The sequence below is a fragment of the Geotrypetes seraphini genome, chromosome 16 (genome assembly GCF_902459505.1).
Source record: "Geotrypetes seraphini chromosome 16, aGeoSer1.1, whole genome shotgun sequence".
NCBI classification, from domain to species: domain Eukaryota; kingdom Metazoa; phylum Chordata; class Amphibia; order Gymnophiona; family Dermophiidae; genus Geotrypetes; species Geotrypetes seraphini.
Genome location: NC_047099.1, coordinates 48,949,639 through 48,965,614, shown reverse-complemented (window position 1 = coordinate 48,965,614; position 15,976 = coordinate 48,949,639).

Here is a 15,976-nt window from a genome sequence, read left to right as displayed (position 1 = left end):
TGAGACTTAGGCCAAAACGGGCTTAGATGTTTCTTTTGATTATGCCCCTCCACATATTCAAATATATATATATATATATATATATATATATAAATCAAATTTATACCTGTAGAGGAGGAGAAAGTGAAAAAAAAATTGGGGAAAAAGTGTGGTTGTAGATGGGCTGAGGAGAGAGGTGCAGAGTGCTTTGGGTAGCCTGAATTGGGGAGAGTGAAACTGGCAAGTTGCACAGGGGAAGGAAGCAAGAAAAACGGACAGGACCTTAGCTTTTGATTTGGCCGCATGAATCTTCCCTGTGCCTACAACATCTGTCCTGCTCTTGACATTTAGACATACACTTCTACCTCCGTATTCGCGATTTCAGCATTCGCGGTTTTGATTATTCACAGCTTTTAGCTTGTTGGCTCCTCCCCCCCCCAAATGACATCAGCTTGCATAGAGAAATCGCTGATTCCAAGCGTTTACAGAGAAAATCGCCGATTCCCGGCACTTTCTTCACCGTGTTTTGCCTCTCCTTCAGGAACAGGCCAGGTCTCCCGCCATGTTATTTGTGGTTTCACCCTATTCACGATGGTTTTTAATAGAAAACAGCAAATAACATATGAAAAAGTTATTTGTGGTTTTTCTGTATTTGCGGTTCTGTTAATCCCCTATCACAGCGCATACGGAGGGAGAAGTGTACTACAGCTTAGATTGCTTTTCTTTTTCTTTGCTGAACGAGAGGAAATTTGTTGTGAATTATGAGTTCAGCACCCCCAGTCATTTTTAAATTGTGGCTCCTATTCAGGGGCTCTGCCTTTTGGCTATTAATGCCAGAAGGCTGACAAACAAATTCACATGACAGTCTGAAGAATTCCAGTCATGCTAATAGCAAATATTTTTGAAACCAACTCCAGTTAAACCTGTAGCAATGCTGTCTGGACAATAGATGGCACTCACACACAAGCCTTCACTGTTACACATCCCATACTGTGTAGTGTGTACATACCCATGCAATAATTAATGAGTGCTATGCAGAAAAAGATTCATTCTGTACCCTGTACCAAAATTACATTACTACTTTGCTCCCCCTAGGCAATGACATATACCTACACTGGGTAGGACCTTCAAAACCTACAGTATAATCAAAACGCTGAAATCATTGGCTATTGGATAAGCATCTAGTGAGAAAAATGTGATAATTATTACATATGCAAAATGTGTGCGTGTTGGTGTTACAACAATAACCAGGTTCTGCTCTCCTCGGGGACAAGAAGCCTTCTTATGCAATAAGAGTCATCCTGGTGTCTCATTCTCAAGTTTAGGCTGCAAGAGTGGGATTAATTTCACCCCACTGAGTGCTTGGGATCTGAAGTATTCATTCTACTAGGAGGCTTTTTCCAGCTCCTGGAGCAGCGTTTTCGTGTTTCTCCGACACATCCCACAGAATTCCCTCTATGACCGAGTGCTGTTAGCTTTCCCTGGCTCCTGTTCTCCTTTTCGGTATTTTCCCAGCACAAACATCTGTTCTCGTTGCAGTCTTGGACCTCTCTGGGAGTTTACTGGGCTTGCTCTCTGATTTGCACCTCCTAATCTTATGGAAGGGAGCGCACAGGCAGACTGCCCTCTGTTTGCCTCTTCCTGAGGGCTTTGCAATAGCGATTAGCCCTGGCTGGCACAGAAGAATCAAAACATTATCCATTTCGGAGTGAATCTGCTTGGTACCCCAGAGAGACTGTACCCTGAGGAGGAACCTATCTGAAACTGCACCGGGATCCTTCAGAGACCTTTCTGTTTTAGCCTCTGGTCTAACAAGGCTGACAGAATGGACTGGTCAGTTTGTCATCTGATTTCACTGCCTTCGGGGAGAAGACTCCTCTTTCATGATTCCCATTAATTATTCAGTCTACTTACGTATTGGATGCGTTTTTAAACAAAAATGTTTTTAGGTTTGATTTAAATGTAGTTATTGAGCCTTCTTCTCTGAGATGGGTGGGTAGAGCATTCCAAAGTATCGGCGCAGAAACTGAAAAGATGGTTTTTTAGCGCAGGTTGGCGTGCTGAATGCTCTGTTTCAAGTTTCAAGTTTATTAGTTTTTCATATCCCGATCATAAAGCAAATATCTGACCGGTTAACAATAAAAAAAATTTAAAATAAGAGAATAAGAACTAGTTAATAGTGTATTAAAGAATATTGGGGAAAACATATTAAACATATACTGACAAACACGACCGTGAGGATGAATGGGAAGGAGGGGAAAAGTTACATAATATTAGAAGAAATGATATAGCGGGAAGGGAAAGAACATGAAGGGGAATTGTGCGTGATGTTATGAGATGCGCTAATGTAGAAGATGAGAATTATGAGAGTGTTGAAAATTTAATAGATGAAGTAAAGATTAGGATTTGGTAAAGGCATCTTGGAATAGGAAAGTTTTAAGATTGGTTTTAAATTTTTGTAGATGAATTTCATCCCGAAGAAATTGAGGGAGAGAATTCCATAAGGATGGAGCAGTAATAGCAAAATTAGTTTTCCTAGTATAGTAGGACTCTTTTAGAGACGGAATAAAAAGAAGTTTTTGATCGGTGGATTGTAAGGATCGAGGAGAGCTTTGGGGAATTAATAATTTATCGAGGAATAAAGGTAAGTGAGATTGTTTGATTTTGAAGGTAAGCAGTAAGATTTTGTAGATTATACGGTGCGTGACTGGGAGCCAATGAGCCTCTTTAAGAAGAGGGGTGACATGTTCGAATTTACCTATTTTGTAGACTAGTTTAATTGCAGTATTTTGTATAAGTTGCAACCGTCGAAGTTCTTTTTGAGGTAGTCCATTTAACAAAGAATTACAGTAATCTAAGTGTGAAATGACTAGGGAATGAATAAGGATGTTAATTGAATCAGTATTTAGAATAGAACTGAGTGAACGGATGATGCGTAATTTAAAGAAACACGTTTTTACTACTGAGCTTATGTGGTCATGAAAGGAAAGATCTCTATCGATGGTTACTCCTAATAATTTTATTTTAGTATCCATAGCTAAGGGTGTGGATTTGATATAAACAGTTCCTGGTAAAGTTTCGGATTTTTTGATGGGGAGGAGAAGACCACAAGATTTATCAATGTTGAGTGAAAGTTTGTTAGAGAAAAGCCAATCACTTATAATATCTAGTTTGGTATTTAGATCATTTATTTCTAAAGGGTTTGAAGTATCCTGCTCCTGACACTTATAGAGTTCCTATGAGCATCGGGAGCAGCGCAGAGCAATCAGCGCGCTGGCCTAAGCTAAAAAACGCCATTGCGGTTTTGTAAAAAAAGGGGGGGGGGGTCTATGACGGATTGATGGGATTGACGTGAGATTTTGTTGAGTGGAGCGGAGTGATCTGGAAGTAGTATATGGAATTAATAATCTGTCAATAAATCTTGAAGAGTGTTCTAGGATTGTTTTAAAAGTAAGGGAAATCTTCATGCTTTAATAATCTCAAAGTTAGATTATCGTAACATCGTGGATTTGGGAGCATCAAAAAGAAATCTGAAAAGATTACAAACTATGCAAAACACTGCTAAAAAAGTTTTGGGCTTTTAAGAAAAAATTTGATTGGTTTTTCACCTCTTTATCTGCAATATCATCGGTTACCTATTTACTATAGTATTCGATTTAAAGCTTTAAATCCTTGCACATTGAGTTTTTCTATTCTTTATAGCCTATTTGCAATTCTTTTTTAATTCCTTATTCACCATCAAGAACTTTGAGATCTACTCAAGATAACAGGTTAGTACTTCCTTCGGTTAATAGAGCAAGGTGGGAGTCCACACGAAATAAGGCTGTTCTACTTTGCAGTTCCGAATTTATGGAATCATTTGCCCCAAGAGTTAAGATTAGAGGAAACATTCAAATCTTTTCAAACTATGTTAAAAATGGGGTGTCTTGCTATTTCTTATTCGGTCTGTCCATCTCTCCCAGGGGTATTCGGTCTGTCCATCTCTCCCAGGGGTACTTAGGGTTTGCGTAGGAGGGATAGGGGGTATTGTTGGGGTTTCAAGCTTTTCATGTTGCTTGAATGTTACTTTCAGATGCTTTTTGTATGGCTTTGTTTATTTTGCAATAAAATCTTGGGGATGGACATCAAGAATGTTAACACTCCTATAGATCGCCAAAAACTTCGATTCCAACACAATGACATTCTACGGAAAAGGGCTGCTCATTCGGGTTTTATCACAGAGGCAAATTATTATTCCGACAACAAGTCAGTCGTCTGCTTGCAACTTAGTTGCAAAAGAAAAGTGAAAAGAAACCTATTACCAAGCTAGTTTCTTCTACAGGTGACCCCATCTCTACAACTTCAGAGTTTTTGCATGAATTTAAAAAGTACTATGAAAAACGATATTCCTCTGAGTTGGCTAACGTGACAACATGTTCTTAAAATATGGAGCCCTGTTCAATCTTACTGTTCAATCTGACCGTTGACGCATTGTATATTAGATAGATTAATCAATGTTATACTATGATGCTTGTTGAGAATAGAGGCAGAAATCCCACCCATCCCCACCCGTCCCCACAAGGATCCTCTCCATCCCCACCCGTCCCCGTCAGGATCCTCTCCGTCCCCACCCGTCCCCGCAAGGATCCTCTCCGTCCCCACCCATCCCCGTCAGGATCCTCTCCGTCCCCACCCGTCCCCGTCAGGATCCTCTCCATCCCCACCCATCCCCGCAAGGAATTATCTCCATGCTTTGCATGTGCATCGTCAAATAAAACGTGTACTGAATTGTTATATTTGTTTGGCCTTGCTTGGCTTGCACAACTGAAACGTATCATGTCCTAATTAATATTTGTAAACTTGGGTTTCTTTCTTTATATGTTATTATTATAAATCTAATAAAAATTATTTTTAAAAATCTTGGGGAAACAAAAACGAGATTTTTTTTTACGAAGCATTTGGACAAGATTCAATCCAATCTGAACTAACTCATGTCTTTTAAAGGGATTTTTAGGGCTTCAGTCAGCAGTCCTGTGAAAGCTTAATATGATATCATTGTTTTATTGAGGAGTGAATATTATTCTGTGTGCTTGTTTGTTTGGGTCTATAAGGGACCTTGGGGTGATAGTGTCCGAAGATCTAAAGGCGAAAAAACAGTGTGACAAGGCAGTGGCTGCTGCCAGAAGGATTCTGGGCTGTATAAAGAGAGGCGTAGTCAGTAGAAGGAAGAAGGTGTTGATGCCCCTGTACAGGTCATTGGTGAGGCCCCACTTGGAGTATTGTGTTCAGTTTTGGAGACCGTATCTGGCGAAAGACGTAAGAAGACTTGAGGCGGTCCAGAGGAGGGCGACGAAAATGATAGGAGGCTTGCGCCAGAAGACGTATGAGGAGAGACTGGAAGCCCTGAATATGTATACCCTAGAGGAAAGGAGAGACAGGGGAGATATGATTCAGACGTTCAAATACTTGAAGGGTATTAACGTAGAACAAAATCTTTTCCAGAGAAAGGAAAATGGTAAAACCAGAGGACATAATTTGAGGTTGAGGGGTGGTAGACTCAGGGGCAATGTTAGGAAATTCTACTTTACGGAGGGGGTGGTGGATGCCTGGAATGCGCTCCCAGAGAGGTGGTGGAGAGGAAAACTGTGACCGAGTTCAAAGAAGCGTGGGATGAACACAGAGGATCTAGAGTCAGAAAATAATATTAAATATTGAACTAAGGCCAGTACTGGGAAGACTTGCACGGTCTGTGTCTGTTTATGGCCGTTTGGTGGAGGATGGGCTGGGGAGGGCTTCAATGGCTGGGAGGGTGTAGACGGGCTGAAGTAGGTTTTAACGGAGATTTTGGCAGTTAGAACCCAAGCACAGTACCGGGTAGAGCTTTGGATTCTTGACCAGAAATAGCTAAGAAAAAAAAATTAAAAAAATTTAAATTGAATCAGGTTGGACAGATTGGATGGACCATTCGGGTCTTTATCTGCCGTCATCTACTGTGTTACTATGTTTGTATTTGGTTTTTTATTTGATTGTATTTCGTAAACTGCTTGGGCCAGCGGTATAACAAGATTAATAAACCATAAACTTATATGATGGGAAATTGGAAGCCAGTGAGCATCCTTTAAAAGTGGAGTAACATGGCCCTGTATACGATTTTTACAGCTGTATTTTGAATGCTTTGAAGTCTTCTGATTTCTTTTTGAGCGACCCCTCTCGATGAAGGGAGTTGCAGGAATCTAGATGACGGGGCCTGATTCTGGAAATGGTGCCTGCAAAACACCTGCCTACCACGTGTCAATTGCCGGTAGGCACCGTGTCCAGAATTGCATCTTATTTTCTTCTCCAGACGCCTTAAATGTTGGCCAGCCTTTTAAAGGCCTGCACTTAAGGCCTCTGACTCATGCCTAGACATGCCTACGGATGTCTAAGGCCACTTCTGGCGTAAAGCATGCCTACGCCAGCCTTAAGCATCCTTAGGCATGCCTAGACATCTCCATAGGTGCGTGAACAATGCCTAGATTATAGGCATCCCTCGCCAAATCAATTTAAAAACCAAAACCAAACATGCATCCCAATTGGTCTGTTAGATGGTAGGCGAATGCTTACAGCTGCCTACAATCGGGAAGCCATTTTTACAATCAGGCCCCTAGTGCACAGTCATGTAGACACACTGACTACTGCAAAAACATCTGTTCTCTGACCTCTGCCCCCCTCCCCCCCCCCGAAAAACACTCCCCCTCAGAAAAAATTAAAAAATATTTTGTAGCGCCTGGTTTGCACACACATAGTCAGAACGTAGGGCCTCTTTTACAAAGCTGTGGTACAGAGTCCTCTACAGCAAATTCACCAAAGGAGACAGTGGATGCTGCGGATGGGCAGACTGGATGGGCCTTTTGGGCTTTATCTGCTGTCATGTTTCTATGTTTCTATAACCATAAAGCTCTATGACCTCACAATGCAAGTGTTAAGAGCTTTAGCCAATAGGGAGAGGAGGAGATAGTGGATGCGACGGATGCCTTCATGTTTCTATATTACTATAGTTCTATGAACTCACAATGCAGGTGTAAAGAGCCTTAGCCAATAGGAAGAGGAGATACAAATGTTAAGAGCCTTAGCCAATAGGGAGAGGAGGAGATAGTGGATGCTGCGGATGGGCTATTTGCTCTATGACCTCACAATGCAGGTGGAAAGAGCCATAGCCTATAGGAAGAGGAGATGCAAATGTTAAGAGCCTTAGCCAATAGGGAGAGGAGGAGATAGTGGATGCTGCGGATGGACCATTTGGCCTCTATCTGCCATCATATTTCTCTAATGCTCTCTGACCTCACAATGCAGCTGTGAAGAGCCTTAACCAATAGGGAGAGGAGGAGATAGTGGATGCGACGGATGGCACATCTGACCTTTATCTGCCTTCATGTTTCCATGTTTCTAGGAATCGAATGTGCTTCGGTGCGTTTGCCACGGGGGAATTACTACTGTGGCTTTGTTAAGAGTTCCTGCATGTCCTGCAATAAGCCCTTCTAACTTTGGTGACTTGCCACCCCCTATCTACATCCTCTCAGAGGTACAGCCTCCAGAATTGGATTCAGTGGGAGGGGGGAGAGCAGATCTCTTTAAACCCACACGCTAGCAAATTCAAGTTCTTTACCTCCTCAGCCGTTACGGTCAGCACACTCCGGCTTTTCTTCATGGTGTTGGGGGAGGGAGGGAGAAGGGGGTTTTCCCAGTCCCCGTTTCCAGTCTTTCCAGGTTTTGGCTGTTCCCCAGAGCAGTCAGAGCAACGAGCAGCCCTTGCAGGGATTAGACGCAGCGTTCCATGGGGCAGGCAGCGAGGGGGGGGGGGGAGGGAGTAGGAAAACAACTGAAACTTTACGATGATGGCATCGAGCACTCACAAGATAGAGAGAGGGAGGCAGAGATCACGGAGGTCTCTGCGACTATGGCTGTGATCGTCCCAATGAGACAGGGTTGCCATCAGCAGTCTGCAGTACCTAGGGAGAAAGGAAGAAGTGTCTGATTATCCATGCCCTGTATCAACCACTTCCTTAACACATCTCATTTCCAAAAGCTGCTGTTTCTTTATAATTAATTCTAATTTCAACCAGATGAGCCATTATTTAGTGAGTGCAAAGTATCACCCATGTGGAGCAGGGGGCCTCCTAGTGGATAGATTTGTCAGGACAAACTTCAGTGGTCCTGTCACATCCTTCTAAAGAGAGGATCCCTTGATAGAAGAGCCAGGGGAGCATAGGTGTGCCTAACCGACAGGAGTTGGGGTGGGGGGGAGAAGAACAAGAGGAAGTGCCTTCATTTTCTCACACTTCCGCTCTCCTGTATTAACATGCTGAGACAGCCATCAGCAAAAGTGCACGGATGTCTCTTCTCCTATCACTTTAACCGACTGCGTCTCTGCCCTCCCTTTCTTCTCATCCCCACCTTGGCCACGTGGACCACACCCTAGATTTTTCATCTCGCTGCCCCCTAAGAAGGCAGTTCAACCCCCAGCGCAGCACTCTCCAGGGGCTGAACTACAGGGATGGGGCTCTCTATAGAGCTAATTCCAAGGGCAGTTCCTAGAATTGCAGGACTTGGTATGACCCCTGATGACAGGAAGGGATCTGCCCGGAACTTCCTCTGGCACTGCCCATTCCAGTCTGTGGCTCTGATAGCAGCCAGGTATCGCTGTCCTAGTGAGAGTTTAGAAGCACAGGGGAAAATAAACCCCAGAGCGCAGGCTTGTATTACGAAATCACAGCTGGCACCAGTGACAGATGGCAGATAATTTAAGGCAACACAGAGGCTAGGGGAAAATAGAAATACAAAGACAGTGTATGCCCTGGGAAATGGAGCTAATGATACTTAGGATGTCACTACAGAAATTCAGGAGACAGAGAGAGAAATGTGTTCAGAATTACAGCAGCAGAGAACACACATTCACAAATCCATACAAACACACAGACACACTTGCACTCACATATATATAATCACACGCACAGATCTGGAACAAGTTCCCATGCCACTGTGGGAAAAGCAATGATCATTCCCCCCTACCTTTTCCCATGGAACTACTACTGGAACACATAGTCTGGCATTTGTGTCTTCTGACCCACACAACAAGGTGTTGGCTTCAAAACCTGGTCTAAAAATATATTGCTAGTCCAATAAAAAGTCATCATCTTATTTTCCTTATTTTTTTTGTTTAATTTCTAAATTATTTCTAATTTACTTCACCGCCTTTATCAGGCAGAACAAGACAAGACCCTGCACAGTCTAAATAAAAAAACTCTAAGAAGGCAAGTTTCAATTGCTGTCTTAAAACCTTTCATGGAATCTTGCCTGAGCTGCAATTATACCCCCCGACCACTGGAGGGAGATACCTGCACATTTCTCCCTCCTCACCAAGGACAGTGATGGCAACCTGCGGCCCAAGGGCCAAATATGGCCCGCCATTGAATTTCATGCAGCCCATGAGACCATGGGAAGTATGCATGGAAAACATCATCAACCAGAGTTTTGGCGATGTTAAACGTTGTACTTTGCGAGTATTTTCAGAACAGCCATTCAAGCACCTTGGCCCCGATTCTGTAAAGTGCACCTAACTTTAGACGTCAGATTTAGGTGGATAATGAGTGATTTAAGGGTCTTAACAAGCGTTAATTGGGACTTAGACGGAGTTAGGCGTTCTCAGAACTAAGACGCGAGTTTTGGGATAAGTCACGTCTACGTTTGTAGACGTGGGCGTAACAAGGGTGTAACGTGGGCGTGGTTAAGGATAGGCACCACATAGACGCTAGTTAGGCGGCAGACCGCATCTAAAGCACTCCAAAAACTAGACGTAGTTTATAGAATCGGGGTCTTTGTGTCCACTGTTTTTAGTTAAATTTTGACTTATTTATCACAAAAGGTCTGTGGAGCTCTATCCATTTCTGGTGCCGATATTATTTAATGCAGCAGTCTTAGAGGGATAGAACTGACATTCATATAGCCCTCTGTGTAGAAAGGTTGCCCACCACTGCTCTGGGAGCACCCACTCGCTGTTTCACAACTGACCATGTACAAAGGCTACAGGACAGGGGCACCACTTCTGCGCTCGACTCTACCGCGGCTCTGACTACAGCCGGTCAAACTGAAAATCACCCCGTGTAGCCTTCAGAGATGCCTCTGTAAAATTTGGATCAGGCAGGAGAGAGGTCTGTGGCTTCAGATTTAGAGATGGAAAGGTGGGGTCTGAGCTGGCACTCGGTAAGCTTCTGTATCCTTTGACACTTGCCGAGCCCAGAGATGCCAAGTTACCCAGCTCCAGGCTGGAGATATTGGGACAGTCCTGGTTTTGAACGTGCATCCCCAAAGCAGTGTGGGATTTGAAGTGTCTGATTCCGCCTATTGAAATCGGGGCTGCCAGACCCATAATGCACCAGTATGGGATGATCGTAAATCAAGGACTGTCCCGACATCTCCAGCCTGGAACTGGATAACTTGACATTTCTGCAAACCAAATGTTCACAAGGCCCATTTTAGACACAGGTGGGCCACTGGTTGGTCAGTTGAGGGACTGAGATTTTGCTAAACTCCTTGGCCATTGTAAATGATGCATCAGGATGATTATAAGCCCTGAGTTTCACCCCTCTGACCTGAAATTAAAGATGCTCCAACTCTGATGCAAGGCTCTATCCCTTCCCAGCCTTCTTTGGCATCCTTTTAACGTGAGATTAGGGGCAGAGGGAAGATGAAAAGCCACGCCGCAGACCTTGCCAGCCCTGTGGCATCAGGAGGAGGAGGTCGGACGTGAATTATGGAGAAGCATCCTGCTGTGCATTTCCGCCCTGAGAGTTCCTGCCAGGAGGAACCCTGGGATTTGTAATTAACAAGACAGCGCACTGAATTAACATGTCTGCCCCATTCCCTGGCTGCATTCGTTGCCGTGCTATGCCTCTAGTCCCACGTGTAGATGTTGTCTCATTGTGTACAACATTTTCACCACAATGCAATGACAGACTCTCAATGTGACGTGTCTTACCGATTTAGAAATGCATCATCTGGTTTATTCAGAGGAAAGAGAGGTGGAGAATGGGATATTAATGGCTGTAAAAGGGGTGATTTAGGGATGGTATTGGATTGCATTGTACAGTCTATGTTGCAGATGGGGGGTCAGAGGAAAAGTCAAATAGTGAAATGTGAACCAGGTAACTGTGCAAATGACTGGAAGTGACTGGGAACTCTCTCTCACCCACTGGACAGTGCCTCGCCCTCGCATTATCCTGGGTTGAGCGAATTTGGGGTCTGCGAGCAGACTTGGGTGGGGGATGGGTCTTGCTTCTTGCACCATGGCCGGCCTCTCTCTCTTTGGAAAGAACTGCATCTGGCTTCCTGTTAAATACTCTTTCTGAATCAATGGTCGGGATTATGAGGTGCTCATTTTTTAATTGGTAGGAACAGTGGGATTATAAAAACTCTAATACCCAGTGCTGTACAACTCTACCTGAGGGTTCCTTCTCTGTAGAGCTTACAAAGTATTAGTGGCATTCTGAAAAATCTTAAATGGCTACATATGCTACCTTCTGCAGTGGTGTGAGAACTGGCACAAGAGTAGCCGGGATGGAATTGCTATAATGGCTCGGAAATGATCTTCTCTTTGCCAAGACCGAGATTAACGGTCAAAGGTCCAAATGAAATAACCACCAGTGCTAGTCTTGACAAGCTGAAAAGCTGAGGTGCTTGTGCTTAAGTGAATCTGGCTCTGTCGCCTTCTCTTCCTCTTGGGGTTCATCGAATTTCACAGCCTGAGACGGTTCATGTCAACTACCTGAGACCGCTGAGACTTCCCTCACCCCACCTTGTGTCTGACGGTGGAAGCAGGAGACTGCGGCATCACGAGTTCCAAGGTACCACCGGCTCTTCCAGCGTGCCTCGCTCCTGCCATAGAAACATAGAAACATAGAAATAGACGGCAGATAAGGGCCCACGGCCCATCTAGTCTGCCCACCTTAATGTCCCTCCCCTACCTTTGCCCTGTGAATAGATCCCATGTGCCGATCCCATTTGGCCTTAAAATCAGGCACGCTGCTGGCCTCAATCACCTGTAGTGGAAGACTATTCCAGCGATCAACCACTCTTTCGGTGAAAAAGAATTTCCTGGTGTCACCTCGTAGTTTCCCGCCCCTGATTTTCAACGGATGCCCTCTTGTTGTCGTGGGACCCTTGAAAAAGAAGATATCTTCCTCCGCCTCGATGCGGCCCGTAAGATACTTGAACGTCTCGATCATGTCCCCCCTCTCTCTGCGCTCCTCGAGTAATTTGTCAAGCCGTTTTTCGTATGGTAGATCCTTGAGTCCCGAGACCATCTGGGTGGCCATTCTTTGCACCGACTCCAGTCTCAGCACATCCTTGCGATAATGCGGCCTCCAGAATTGCACACAGTATTCCAGGTGGGGCCTCACCATGGATCTATACAATGGCATAATGACTTCCGCCTTACGACTGACGAAACCCCTTCGTATGCAGCCCATGATTTGTCTTGCCTTGGACGAAGCCTGCTCCACTTGATTGGCAGACTTCATGTCCTCACTGACGATTACCCCCAAGTCTCGTTCTGCTACCGTTTTTGCTAGGATCTCGCCATTAAGGGTATAAGACTTGCATGGATTCTGGCTGCCCAGGTGCATAACTTTGCATTTTTTGGCATTGAAGTTGAGTTGCCCTGCATTGAAGTTGAGTTGCCCTGCAGCATTCCTGGCTGTTCCAGCACCGAGGGCCTCGCACGCAAGGCGCTCGCCTCAGTCTCACAGATTTACCGCATCTCCCTCGGTGATCCAGTTATGTCATTGTTCGTGCTGTTGGGAAAACTCCTCAATCATCCGACCTTCTTGTCGTGGAGCGATGCCAGGTATTAAACACATCCTGAGTGGCTGCATCCTCTGTGCGGCTCACAGGCTGGGAGGCACTGCCAGGACTGCAGAAGATATGTGCGACCATTTGACCTGGTCTGTTGGGAGCTCCAGCAGAACGCAAGCACTAAGTATTGGATTGTTGGTTCCATAACAATTAGAGAATTAGGCAGACTGGAAGGCGGATGCACTATGTTATTCTGTAAAGCTGCATCTCAGATCGTCTGTTCCTAGTTCCTTTGTGTGGAGTATTTTTTTCTACTGCCGGTGAAGCATTTCCCTTTTGCTCCCTAGGCACCGAATCGTGCCTTCTGGTTACCCCCCTTTCCTTTGCCATTCAACCACATTTGCAGACCATGCCTCTAAGTGGTGTCCCCCCTCCATCTGTCCTTTCTTACAGTGTAAGCTCTTCAGGGTTGGGAGATCCCCAGCGCAAATCCGCCAAGTAATAGCATCCCTGTATATGTCACCAGTGGCTACTTAAAGCAGACGGAGGAGCCGTCTCTGAAGATTAAGGCATGTGGAATGGGGGAGACTCCCCAAAGATATTATTAGCTATGATCAGGCTGCACCCCCCCCCTCTCCTTGTTCCTCTATAGCCTTGGCCCCTGGATTCTGTAAAGTTCAGTGTCCAAATTTCTAATTAGTGTGCAAATTTTGGAATAGATCCAGAGCTCCCCCGAGTCCCATATATATGTGGACTCTGCTTTATGACTGCTATATTGCCACAACTGATTGACCCAATAAAAGTCTGCATCAGGAACATCTCTTCCACAGCCCCTTTTTGGTTTCTTGGTTTTACTGATCCAGGGCAAGCAGTGGCTGCCCCCATGTCTTTCTCAATAACGGACTAGGGACTTTTCCTCCAGGAACTTGTCCAAACCTTTTTTTTTTTTTTAAACCAGCTACATTAACTACTCTCACCACATCCTCTGGCAACGCGTTCCAGAGCTTAACTATTCTCTAAGTGGAAAAAAAATTTCCACCAATTGGTTTTAAAAGTATTTCCCTATAGCTTCATTGAGTGTCCCCTAGTCTTTGTAATTTTTGACGGAGTGAAAGATCGATCCACTTGTACCTGTTCTACTCCACTCAGGATTTTGTAGACTTCAATCCTCTCTCCCCTCAGCTGTCTCTTTTCCGTTTTAGTCTTTCCTTAAACGAGAGGAGTTCCATCCCCTTTACCATCTTGGTCGCTCTTCTTTGAATCTTTTCTAGTGCCACTATATCTTTTTTGAGATGCAGAGACCTGAACAGAAGCTAAAGCCTAAACGCTATAACTTACAATTAAAAGGTGACATGTCCGTAGGAGCCGGTATAAGTGATAGAATAATCTCTCTTACACACAACTGCCAACTTTAAGAGCGTAGGGAGAGGGGAGACATGATTGAGACATTTAAGTACATCACTGGCCGCATAAAGGTGGACTACAACATTTTCTCTTTCAAGGGTCCGTCAGCCACAAGAGGACATCCGCTGAGAATCAGGGGCGGGAAATTTCATGGGGATACCAGGAAGTACTTCTTCACAGAAAGAGTGGTAGACCATTAGAACGAACTCCCGGAACATGTGATCGTAGCCAGCAGCATACAAGATTTTAAGAATAAATGGTATGCCCACGTCGGATCTTTACGAGGGCAGTGTAGAGGTGATACCACCTGTGAGCGACCCCTTAGGAGTTGTTAGGGGAGGGTTAATGGAGTGGGCAGACTTGATGGGCTATGGCCCTTTTCTGCCGTCATCTTCTATGTTTCTATGTTTACAGCATTTAAAAGGCAGTTCCAGCAGTGGGGCAGAGGAACCTCTATCTCCAGTCTGTGTCCCCATATATAGCAAGACAGATCAGGATGGGCTGGGATAGGTTTCGATAGCAACTCCAGGAGCTGAAAGGTAGGGCCAGTGTAGGGCAAACGTGTTCACTGGCAAGAATACATATTGTATACCACATCCATCTCGTATGAGTGTAGGTCTTGTATCTCGCAGTGGGGGAGGGGAAGCCGTCTTATAGTGGAACTTGGCAAGTAAAATGTAATAACGCTACAGGATTGCTGGTTCAATATTGCCTTGCTAATGAATGTGACGTTTCTATAGCGCCAATAGGCTTACACAGCCCTGTACAACATATTTAAGAGACGGTCCCTGCTCAGTAGAGCTTACAATCTAAATTAACAGAGAACAGGACAAGAAAAGGCTTGGGGAGTTTCTCGGGATGCTTAGGGTGAGGGGGTTATGAGTTAAGTGCATTCTCGAAGAGGTGGGCTTTTACTCGGGATCAGAATAGTTCCAGAGACGGAGGTCGACGTACTGACACAGGCAGTTTGTTCCAGGCGTATGATGCAGCAAGAGAGGAGGGAGTTGGCAGTCGAGGAGGAGGGTACAGATAAGAGAGATTTGCCCAATGAATGGAGTTCCCTGGAGGAGTGTAGGGAGAGACAAGAGAAGGGAGATATTGAGGAGCTAAAGAGTGAATAAGAAGAGTTTGAACCGTACGTGGAAGTGGATGGGCGGCCAGCGAAGTGACTTGAGGAGAGGGGTGATGAAGGGGAGAGAGATGGTTACACAGGAGGCTTGAGAGAAGCAGGTTGCAATAGTCTAGGTGAGAGGGAGTGGATAAGGCTTTCGGTACATCGCATTGGATAATGATTTTGCGATCAAATCAACTTGAAACTTGCTCACAGAGAAAAGGTCAGATTTTGGTGGTGTTATAGAGGAAGAAGCGACGGGTTGTGGTGGTCTATTGGATTTGCACAGAGAAGGAGGGAGAAGAGTCAAAGATTGCAAGCTGTCCAAGCCTTTGACATTTATTTATTCAATTTTCTATACCGTTCTCCCAGGGGAGCTCAAGCATAACGCTAGGCAGGCTCATGCCACCTTACCCTGTAGTCTATGACAGCACCCACAGTTTTTGTCTAAGTTTGATGCTGTTTCTCGAATCTCCCCCAGCCATCTACTCCACCTGCCCCAACCTCTGTAATCCGTCCCTGTGTCAGGTGGGATACCGAGGGATTTGCTGACATCTCTGTGTATCTCTAACACCATGCCCTGTGCTGCAGGGGAAGGGGGCTGAACGCCCGGAGAGCTCAAGTGCAGTTTCTGCGAAGGAGTCCCTCTCCTTTCTTTGTCACGCACTCCTTGGC